Source organism: Arachis ipaensis, chromosome B10 (genome assembly GCF_059453495.1).
Source record: "Arachis ipaensis isolate K30076 ecotype BB chromosome B10, ASM5945349v1, whole genome shotgun sequence".
Lineage (NCBI taxonomy): Eukaryota > Viridiplantae > Streptophyta > Magnoliopsida > Fabales > Fabaceae > Arachis > Arachis ipaensis.
The window spans coordinates 91235370-91246322 of record NC_142435.1 but is presented as its reverse complement, the minus strand read 5'-3'; the positions used below and the strand labels follow the sequence as shown (position 1 = coordinate 91246322).

At 39.1% G+C, this 10953-nt stretch overlaps 1 non-coding gene across 1 annotated transcript; it reads right to left on the bottom strand.

The window, feature by feature from the left end:
* Nucleotides 1-10368: 10368 nt before the first annotated feature.
* Nucleotides 10369-10476, bottom strand: LOC148580842 (small nucleolar RNA R71). Its single transcript, XR_015895219.1, has one exon. It is a non-coding gene; the product is annotated as a small nucleolar RNA R71 (small nucleolar RNA).
* Between the last annotated feature and the right edge of the window lie 477 nt (nucleotides 10477-10953).

Sequence of the window (10953 nt, the reverse complement as noted above, 5' to 3'; positions counted from 1 at the left end):
CCAGAAGCTCTACATATCCATATGGTGCCACACTTGTAATCACATATGGTCCCTTCCACCGGGATTTTAATTTCTCAGGGAACAATCTGAGCCTAGAGTTAAATAGCAGGACCTTCTGTCCTGGCTCAAAGACTCTAGATGACAACTTTCTATCTTGCCACCTTTTTGCTTTCTCCTTGTAAATTTTAGTATTTTCAAAAGCATTGAGTCTGAACTCCTCTAGCACATTCAACTGGAGTAATCTTTTCTCTCCAGCTACCTTAGCATCAAGGTTTAGGAACCTGGTTGCCCAGTAGGCCTTGTGTTCCAGTTCCACTGGCAGATGACAGGCTTTTCCATACACAAGCTAGTATGGAGAGGTCCCTATAGGAATCTTGAATGCGGTTCTGTATGCCAACAGAGCATCATCTAGACTTCTTGCCCAATCCCTTCTACGGGTACTTATGATGACAAGTCATCTTAGCCTAGTTTCACTAGCCTTTTTCTTTTCTTTTCAATTGATTTATGCACTTTCTTGAGCCATAAGCAAGCCAATTGGGTAGATTTCCATGTTTCCTTTGATTTAATCAACCATAGATGAATTAATGCAATTTCATGAGGATTTATGCTATAATTGCCACATATTATGAAAGAATGACAAACTCATGATTTTGAGCATAGCTTTGATGTGTTTGGTTGATTAATGATAGGTGAAGAAAGCTTGGAGAAAGGTTGAAGCAAGAAGGAATGGCTAGGAGGAAGAGAGGACAAAAAGTTTGAGCAAAAGTTTGCCTTAAACTTTAGCTCAAACTTTTGGAATAAGTGAAAACGAACCAGGGAGCAAAAAGCTTGAGCAAAAGTTTGCCTCAAACTTTTTGGCAAACTTTTGGGAGAAAAGCTTGAGCCAACGTTTGCCTCAAACTTTTTGGCAAACGTTGGCATCACAAATCAACACCATGGAGAGCAAAAGTTTGCGCCAACGTTTGCCTCAAACTTTTTGGCAAACGTTGGCGCCATGAACAACACACCCTGGAGAGAAAAATTTTGCGCCAATGTTTGCCTCAAACTTTTTGGCAAACGTTGGCGCCATGAGTGTGCAAGGGGGAGCCAACGTTTGAGCAAAAGTTTAACCCCAAACTTTGGCTCAAACGTTGGTAGCAGCAAGGATGGGGTGGCTGATATGAAAAGTTTGAGTAAAAGTTTGCCTCGAACTTTTACTCAAACTTTTACTCAAGCTTACATGATTCCAAACCCGGTTCACTTTGGTTCTTCTCGAAACTCCAAGAGCAATCAACCAAGGCCTCTATCAACCCAATTCCATCAAGAGCAAAGGCCCAATTGAAGGCTTGAAGACCATTTGAAGAAAGTGTATAAATAGCATAGGATTTAAGTTTTTCGGGAGCTTTCTTTTCGGTTTTGATTGAGTGCACTTAGTAGAGAGCTCAACTTTACATTTAGCATTGTTGTTTTAATTCAAGAGAATTTGGGAGGAGAATTGATCTCTCTTCTTCCTTGTTCTTGCCCAGCACTCTTTACTTTTCTTGTCTTGGTTCTTGGGTTGGAGAATTGAAGGAATTCTGTTTCAATCTCATCCTGAGATCTCTCTGTTTAATTTTACTGCATAATTGAATTTCCATTTCTGTTACTTGTTTCTTCATCTACTTTCTCTGCAATTTACATTTCCTTTGCAATTGCTCTTGTTGGATCTAGGAAGGCATTGAGATCTAGACTTGGTTATCTAGTCTCTTGGGTCCTGAGATCTGAATTATCATTTTACTTTCTCTGTTTAACGCTTTTCATGTTCATTTACATTTCCGTTTTAGATCCGGTTCAATCCAAGCCATCTTCTACTCTTCTTTGTGTTGAATTTTACTTTTCCTTGTTTAATTTCTGCAAATCCAATTCCCAATTCCCTTTACAATTCAAGCCATTTACATTTCTTGCACTCTAAGATTCTGCAATTTACATTTCTTGCGTTCTAAGCTTCTGCTCTTTAATTTCTTGCTCTTTAAGATTCAGCACATTAAATTTCAGTTCTCTTTAATTTCATGCAATTTAAATTCTGCAAATCACAAATCTCTCAACCAAATCTTGATTCGCTTGACTAAATCAACCACTAAACTAAAATTGCTCAATCCTTCAATCCCTGTGGGATCGACCTCACTCCCTGAGTTATTATTACTTGATGCGACCCGGTGCACTTGCCGGTGAGTTTTGTGTCGGATTGTTTTCCGCACATCAACTTACAGTCTGTTCCAGGATTCATTTTAGTTCTCTATTTGAGACTTCAGCCTACCCATTTGTCTGTGGATGATATGGAGTGGCCACTTTATGGTTAATTCCATATCAGACCAGAGCAGAGTCAAGCTATTTATTGCAGAAATGAGTGCCTCCATCACTGATCAGTATCCTAGAAACACCAAACCTGCTGAAGATATGCTTCTGGAGGAACTTCATCATTGTCTTAGTATCATTAGTGGGTGTTGCAATTGCTTCTACCCAGTTAGATACATAGTCTACTACCACCAAAATATAAGTGTTTTGGGTATGATGGTGGGAAAGGCCCCATGAAGTCAATACCCCATACATCAAACAACTCAATCTCTAAGATCCCTCATTGAGGCATGGCATAACCATGAGGCAGATTACCAGCTCTCTGGCAACTGTCACAATTACGTACAAACTCTCGGGAGTCTTTATAGAGAGTAGGCCAGTAGAAGCCACATTGGAGAACCTTTGTGGCTGTTCGCTCACCTCCAAAATGTCCTCCATATTGTGATCCATGGCAATGCCATAGGATTTTCTGTGCCTCTTCTCTAGGCACGCATCTACGGATCATTCCGTCTGCACACCTCTTAAAGAGATATGGTTCATCCCACAAGTAGTACTTTCATCTGTAACCAATTTTTCCGTTTCTGCTTACTGTACTCCTTGGGTATGAATCTCACAGCTTTATAGTTTGCAATGTCTGCAAGCCACAGTACTTCCTGAATGGCAAATAGTTGCTCATCTGGAAAGGTTTCAGAGATCTCAGTAGGAGGGAGGGTTTTGAATCCTGCTTTGTGAGGAGATATTTTAGAGCAGGATGGTCAGTGTACACAATCACTTTTGATCCTACTAAATAAGACCTGAACTTATCAATGGCATAAACCACTGCAAACAACTCTTTTTCTGTGGTTGTGTAATTCTTCTGCGCGTCATTTAAAACACGGCTAGCATAATAAATGATATGCAGAAGCTTGTCATGCCTTTGTCCCAATACTACACCAATGGCTTGGTCACTGGCATCACACATTAGTTCAAATGGTAATGTCCAGTCTGGTGCAAAAATGACTGGTGCTGTGACCAGCTTAGCTTTCAGAGTCTCAAATGCCTGCAGACACTCTGTGTCAAAGATAAATGGCGTGTTAATAGATAGCAGATTACTCAGAGGTTTTGCAATTTTTGAAAAATCCTTTATTAACCTCCTATAGAATCCTGCATGCCCCAGAAAGCTTCTGATTGCCTTAATATTGGCAGCTGGTGGTAATTTTTCATTTACCTCTACCTTAGCTTGATCCACCTCTATCCCCTTGTTTGAAATTTTGTGCCCAAGGACAATTCCTTCCGCCACCATAAAGTGATATTTTTCCCAGTTTAAAGCCAGGTTAGTCTCTTGGCACCTTTTTTGAACAAGTGCTAGATGGTCAAGACAGGAGCTGAATGAGTCTCCAAATACTGAGAAGTCATCCATGAAGACTTCCAGAAATTTCTCTACCATATCAGAGAAGATAGAGAGCATGCACCTCTGAAAGGTTGCCGGTGCATTGCACAGACCAAATGACATCCTTCTATAGGCAAATACTCCATAAGGACATGTGAATGCTGTTTTCCCTTGATCCTGAGGATCTACTACAATTTTGTTGTAACCTGAATAGCCATCTAAAAAGCAGTAGTATTCATGACCTGCTAGTCTCTCTAGCATCTGGTCTATGAATGGTAAAGGAAAATGATCCTTTCTGGTGGCTGTATTGAGTCTTCTGTAGTCAATACACATACACCACCCTGTAACTGTTCTTATAGGAACCAGTTCATTTTTTTTATTATGAACCACTATCATTTCTCCCTTCTTGGGGACAACTTGGATAGGACTCACCCAAGGGATATCAGAAATAGGGTAAATAATCGCAGCCTCTAGTAGCTTAGTGACTTCTTTCTGCACCACCTCATTCATGGTTGGATTCAACCGCCTTTGTGGTTGAACCACTGGCTTAGTATCATCCTTCAATAGGATCTTATGTATGCATCTGGCCGGGCTAATGCCCTTAAGATCACTTATGGACCACCCAAGAGCTGTCTTGTATGTCCTTAGCACCTAAATTAATGCTTTCTCTTCTTGTGGTTCTAAAGTAGAGCTGATGATCACAGGAAAAGTATCATCTTCTTCCAAAAATGCATATTTCAGGGATGGTGGTAGTGGTTTGAGCTCGGGTTTAGGAGGCTTCTCCTCTTCCTAAGGAGTTTTCAGAGGTTCTTCTATTTTCTCTGGTTCCTCCAGATCAGGCTGAACGTCTTTAAAAATGTCCTCTAGCTCTAATTTGAGACTCTCAGTCATATTGACTTCTTCCACCAGGGAGACAAAAATATCAGTGCTCATGCAGTGATGCCAAGGTATTTTGGCCAGTTTCACTGACCTTTTCTTTATGGTTTTAAGGTAGTTTCATGCATTTTCTTAGGAAATAAGCAAGTTTTGGGTAAATAATCACTTACATCTTGATTCAAGCAAACATTGTGAATTTTACATGATTTCATGAGAATTATGCATGAATTAAAGGATAATTGAATGATGCATGTCTCATAACTTGGATCAGAGCTTTGATGCACTTTGTTGCTTGATTTCAGGATAAAGGAAGCAAGGAGGAACCACGTTAGCAGCCACGTTAGTCTAGCTAACGTGACCACTAACGTGGAATGAAGGCTAGCTTACAACGTTAATGAGAAAAGTGATTGCCAATAACGCCTTCGTGAGCCATCATAGCCCACGTTAGTTGCCATGTTAACTATGTTAATGTGGAAGCTAACGTGGAAGAGAAGTAGAACTCCAACGTTAGTGGTAAAGGTAAGTGCCACGAACGTTCCGAAAGGGGCAATTGGCCACGTTAAGAGCCACGTTAACTTAGTTAAGGTGAGCTCTAACGTGGAAGAAGAAGATGATGCCAACGTTAGTGACACTCACCTTTGTCACTAACGTTGGACTAAGCCCATATTGGCTACGTTAAAAGCCACGTTAACCTAGTTAACGTGGACTCTAACATGGAGGGAGCAACAATCACCAACGTTAGTGACACTTACCTTTGTCACTAATGTTGGATTGAGCCACTATGATCCACGTTAGTTGCCACGTTAATTATATTAACATGGAAGCTAACGTGGAGAAGAGGGATGATGAGCCAATGTTAGTGACACTCACCTTTGTCACTAACGTTGGAGATGGCTATCAATACCACGTTAGAAGTCACGTTAACTTAGTTAACGTGAACTCTAATGTGGGAAGTAGGGGCGTTTTGAAGCGTTAGTGACAAAGGTAAGTGTCACTAACGCTCTCGAAGATTTGGCAAGCCTACGTTAAAGGACACATTAACTATTCTAACGTGAACTCTAACGTAGGGAGAAAGGGGTACTCTAACGTGAACTCTAACGTAGGGAGAAAGGACACATTCGATGCCTTGATGCATTTGATGAGTGATTTCAGGTCCATAAGGCAAGTATTGGATGGAAGAAATGAGGAGAAAAGCATACACAAAGGGAGAATGCATGGAGAAACAAGGATTGGGAATGCACCAAAGGACGCGCACACGTACATATCGCGTCCGCGCGGATTGAGAATTTGCCATCGACGCGCACGCGCACATGACGCGCACGCGCCGATACCCTCACGTGGCCCACTTGAAGGAAAATGCTGGGGGCGATTTCTGAGCTGCCCAGGCCCAAATCCAACTTGTTTCTGAGTGTATTTCATGCAGAATTGAAGTCCAAGCAAAGGAGGGAGCAATTAGTTTTGCCAACATGAGCCTTTAGTTAGTTTTCTAGAGAGAGAAGCTCCCTCTTCTCTCTAGAATTAGGTTAGATTATCTCAATTTCATGTTTGAATATTAGATCTCATCTTGTTTCTTTGATAATTTCTCATTTCTACATCTTGACCCTCTTAGTTTTTATGTCAATTCCTCATTTTGCTCTCTTTTGTGATGATGACTCATGTTGGATTTACATTTAATGCAATTTGATGTTGATGTTTCTTTACTTGAGGAATTGAGTTGTGACCTCACTTTTCTTGCAATTAATAGTGATAGATTTTGATATACTTGCATTTTATGGTGTTGATTTTTATTGCACTCCAAGTGTTTGATGAAATGTTCTCTTTAGTTCTTGAGTAGTTTTATCAACTCTTGGCATAGGCCAAAGGACTTGAGTGATCTTGAGTTTTTGGACATAATGAATTTGGTAATTTGAGAACCCTGTGTGATCAATTTGAAGCTCATTGATGCTAACCCACTACTAAGCTAATTAGTAGGTAGGTTAGGACTTATGGGTGGATGTGATTAGGCCTATTTGACATACTTCCGGTTTAGGAGTAAATATTACGTACTTAAGGCTTCGAGAAGTAGACTTAATGGGTTGGCCTCTCATAATTGTCAATAATAGGTTTGTTAACTGGGATGGTGATCTCGAGTACTGATGAGCGGATAATTTATACGCTTTTTGGCATTGTTTTTAGTATATTTTTTGTAGGATCTAGTTACTTTTAGGGATGTTTTCATTATTTTTTATGTTAAATTCACATTTCTGGACTTTACTATGAGTTTGTGTGTTTTTCTGTGATTTTAAGTATTTTCTGGCTGAAATTGAGGGACTTGAGCAAAAATCAGATTCAGAGGTTGAAGAAGGACTGCTGATGCTGTTGGATTCTGACCTCCCTGCACTCAAAGTGGATTTTCCGGAGCTACAGAACTCAAAATGGCGCGCTTCCAATTGCGTTGGAAAGTAGACATCCAGGGATTTCCAGCAATATATAATATTCCTTACCTTGGCCGAGTTTAGACGACGCAAATGGGCGTTGAACGCCAGTTCTACGCTGCAGTCTGGAGTTAAACGCCAGAAACACGTCACGAACCAGAGTTGAACGCCAGAAACACGTTACAACCTGGCGTTCAACTCTAGAAAGAGCCTCTGCACGTGTAACATTCAAGCTCAGCCCAAGCACACACCAAGTGGTCCCCAGAAGTGGATTTATGCATCAATTACTTACTTTTGTAAACCCTAGTAACTAGTTTAGTATAAATAGGACTTTTTACTATTGTATTAGACATCTTTGGACGCCTAGTTCTTAGATCATAGGGGCTGGCCTCTCGGCCATGCCTGAACCTTTCACTTATGTATTTTTAACGGTAGAGTTTCTACACTCCATAGATTAAGGTGTGGAGCTCTGCTGTTCCTCATGAATTAATGCAAAGTACTACTGTTTTTCTATTCAATTCAACTTATTCCGCTTCTAAGATATTCATTCGCACTTCAATATGAATGTGATGAACGTGACAATCATCATCATTCCCCCACGAACGCGTGTCTGACAACCACTTCCGTTCCACCTTAGATTGGATGAGTATCTCTTGGATATCTTAATCAGAATCTTTGTGGTATAAGCTAGATTGATGGCGGCATTCATGAGAATCTGGAAAGTCTAAACCTTATCTGTGGTATTCCGAGTAGGATTCTGGGATTGAATGACTGTGACGAACTTGAAACTCGCGAGTGCTGGGCGTGGTGACAGACGCAAAAGGAGGGTGAATCCTATTCCAGTATGATCGAGGACCTCAGATGATTAGCCGTGCTGTGACAGAGCATTTGGACCATTGTCACAAGAGGATAGGATGCAGCCATTGACCACGGTGATGCCTCCAGACGATTAGCCATGCAGTGACAACGCATCGGACCATTTTCCAGAGAGGATGAAAAGTAGCCATGGACAATGGTGATGTCCTTACATAAAGCCAGCCATGGAAAGGAGTAGGACTGATTGGATGAAGACAGCAGGAAAGCAGAAGTTCAGAGGAACGAACGCATCTCTATACGCTTGTCTGAAATTCCCACCAATGAATTACATAAGTATTTCTATCTTTATTTTCTGTCTATTTATTATTTATTTTCGAAAACTCCATAACCTTTTGATATCCGCCTGACTGAGATTTACAAGGTGACCATAGCTTGCTTCATACCGACAATCTCCGTGGGATCGACCCTTACTCACGTAAGGTTTATTACTTGGACGACCCAGTGCACTTGCTGGTTAGTTGTATCGAAGTTGTGAATGAAAAACGATTTATTAAGACGTGCGTACAGAGTTTTTGGCGCCGTTGCCTGAGATCACAATTTCGTGCACCAAGTTTTTGGCGCCGTTGCCGGGGATTGTTCGAGTTTGGACAACTGACGGTTCATCTTGTTTCTCAGATTATGTAATTTTCTTTTTGTTTTATTTTCAAAAATTTTTCAAAAATCTTTCAAAAATTTCTCCTTTGTTTTCAAAAAAAAAAAATTTAAAATTCTTTTCAAAAAAAAAATTTATTCTAATTTATGTTCTTCAGAATTTTTAATAATGAATTGTAGAGTTTCATGAAAAATGTTGGAGCCTGGCTGGCTGTAAAGCCATGTCTAATTCTTTTGGATAGGGGCTTCCAACCATCAGCATAGAGGCAAGTTAATTTGACAAGTAATGAGCAGTATATTCTGATGTTACATGCTAAAGCTTGGCTGGCTATTAAGCCATGTCTAACCCTCAGATTGGAGCTTTAGACTAAGAGTGCAAGATTCCTGGAATTCATATTAAAAATTTTGGAATCCTTATTTTTCTTTTTCAAATAATTTTCGAAAAAAATACAAAAAAATCATAAAATCATAAAATCAAAAATATTTTGTGTTTCTTATTTGAGTCTTGAGTCAATTGTAAGTTTGGTGTCAATTGCATATTCATTTTGCATTTTTCGAAAAAATCATGCATTCATAGTGTTCTTCATGATCTTCAAGTTATTCTTGGTAAGTCTTCTTGTTTGATCTTGATGTTTTCTTGTTTTGTGTTGTATGGTGTTTTTCATATGCATTCTTGAATCTTTAGTGTCTAAATATTAAAGATTTCTAACTTTGGTGTCTTGCATGTTTTCTTTGCATATAAAAATTTTCAAAAATATGTTCTTGGTGTTCATCTTGACATTCAAAGTGTTCTTGGTGTTCATCTTGACATTCATAGCGTTCTTGCATTCATCACATATTTTGATCCAAAATTTTCATGCATTGCATCTTCTTCATGTTTTTCTCTCTCTTCATTAAAAAATTCAAAAATAAAAAAAAATATCTTTCCCTTTTTCACTAATAAATTTCGAAAATTTGCATTGACTTTTTCAAAACATTTTAAAATTCAATTGTTTCTTATGAGTCAAATCAAATTTTCAATTTAAAATATCTTATCTTTTTCAAAAATCAAATCTTTTTTATTTTTCTTAGTTATTTTCAAAAATTTTAAAAATATTTTTCAAAAATCTTTTTCTTATCTTTATCACATAATTTTCGAAAAGAACATCATCAATTAATTTTTCAAAAATAATTTTCGAAAATTCTCTCTCTCTCTCATCTCCTTCTATTTATTTATTCATCTACTAACACTTCATCTCACCCAAATTCGAACCCCCTCTTCCATCTGTGTTCGAATTTTCTCTTCTTCCCTTCTTTACATTACTCTTCTTTTCTTCTTCTACTTTCATAAGGGAACCTCTATACTGTGGTAAAAAGGATCCCTATTATTATTATTTTTCTGTTCCCTCTTTTTCATATGAGTAGGAGCAAAGACAAGAATATTCTTGTTGAAGCAGATCCAGAACCTGAAAGGACTATGAAGAGGAAACTAAAAGAAGCTAAATTACAACAATCTAGCAAGCACCTTTCAGAAATTCTCGAACAGGAAGAGGAGATGGCAGCCGAAAATAATAATAATGCAAGGAGGATGCTTGGTGACTTTACTGCACCTAATTCCAATTTACATGGAAGAAGCATCTCCATCCCTACCATTGGAGCAAACAATTTTGAGCTGAAAGCTCAATTAGTTTCTATGATGCAGCAGAACTGCAAGTTCCATGGACTTCCATCTGAAGATCCTTTTCAGTTCTAAACTGAATTTTTGTAGATCTATGATACTGTTAAGAATAATGGAGTAGATCCTGAAGTCTACAGGCTCATGCTTTTCCCTTTTGCTGTAAGAGACAGAGCTAGAGTGTGGTTGGACACTCAATCCAAAGATAGCCTGAACTCTTGGGATAAGTTGGTCAGGCTTTCTTAGCCAAGTTCTTTCCTCCTCAAAATTTGAGCAAGCTTAGAGTGGATGTTCAAACCTTCAAACAGAAAGAAGGTGAATCCCTCTATGAAGCTTGGGAGAGATACAAGCAACTGACCAAAAAGTGTCCTTCTGACATGCTTTCAGAATGGACCATCCTGGATATATTCTATGATGGTCTGTTTCAATTAGCTAAGATGTCATTAGATACTTCTGCAGGTGGATCCATTCACCTAAAGAAAACGCCTGCAGAAGCTCAAGAACTCATTGACATGGTTGCTAATAACCAGTTCATGTACACTTCTGAGAGGAATCCTGTAAGTAATGGGACGCCTACAAGGAAGGGAGTTCTTGAAATTGATACTCTGAATGCCATATTGGCTCAGAACAAAATATTGACTCAACAAGTCAATATAATTTCTCAGAGTCTGAATGGAATGCAAGCTGCATCCAACAGTACTCAAGAGGCGCCTTCTGAAGAAGAGGCCTATGATCCTGAAAACCCTGCAATAGCAGAGGTGAATTACCTGGGTGAACCATATGGAAACACCTATAATCCCTCATGGAGAAATCACCCAAATCTCTCATGGAAGGATCAACAGCCTCAAAAAGGCTTTAAT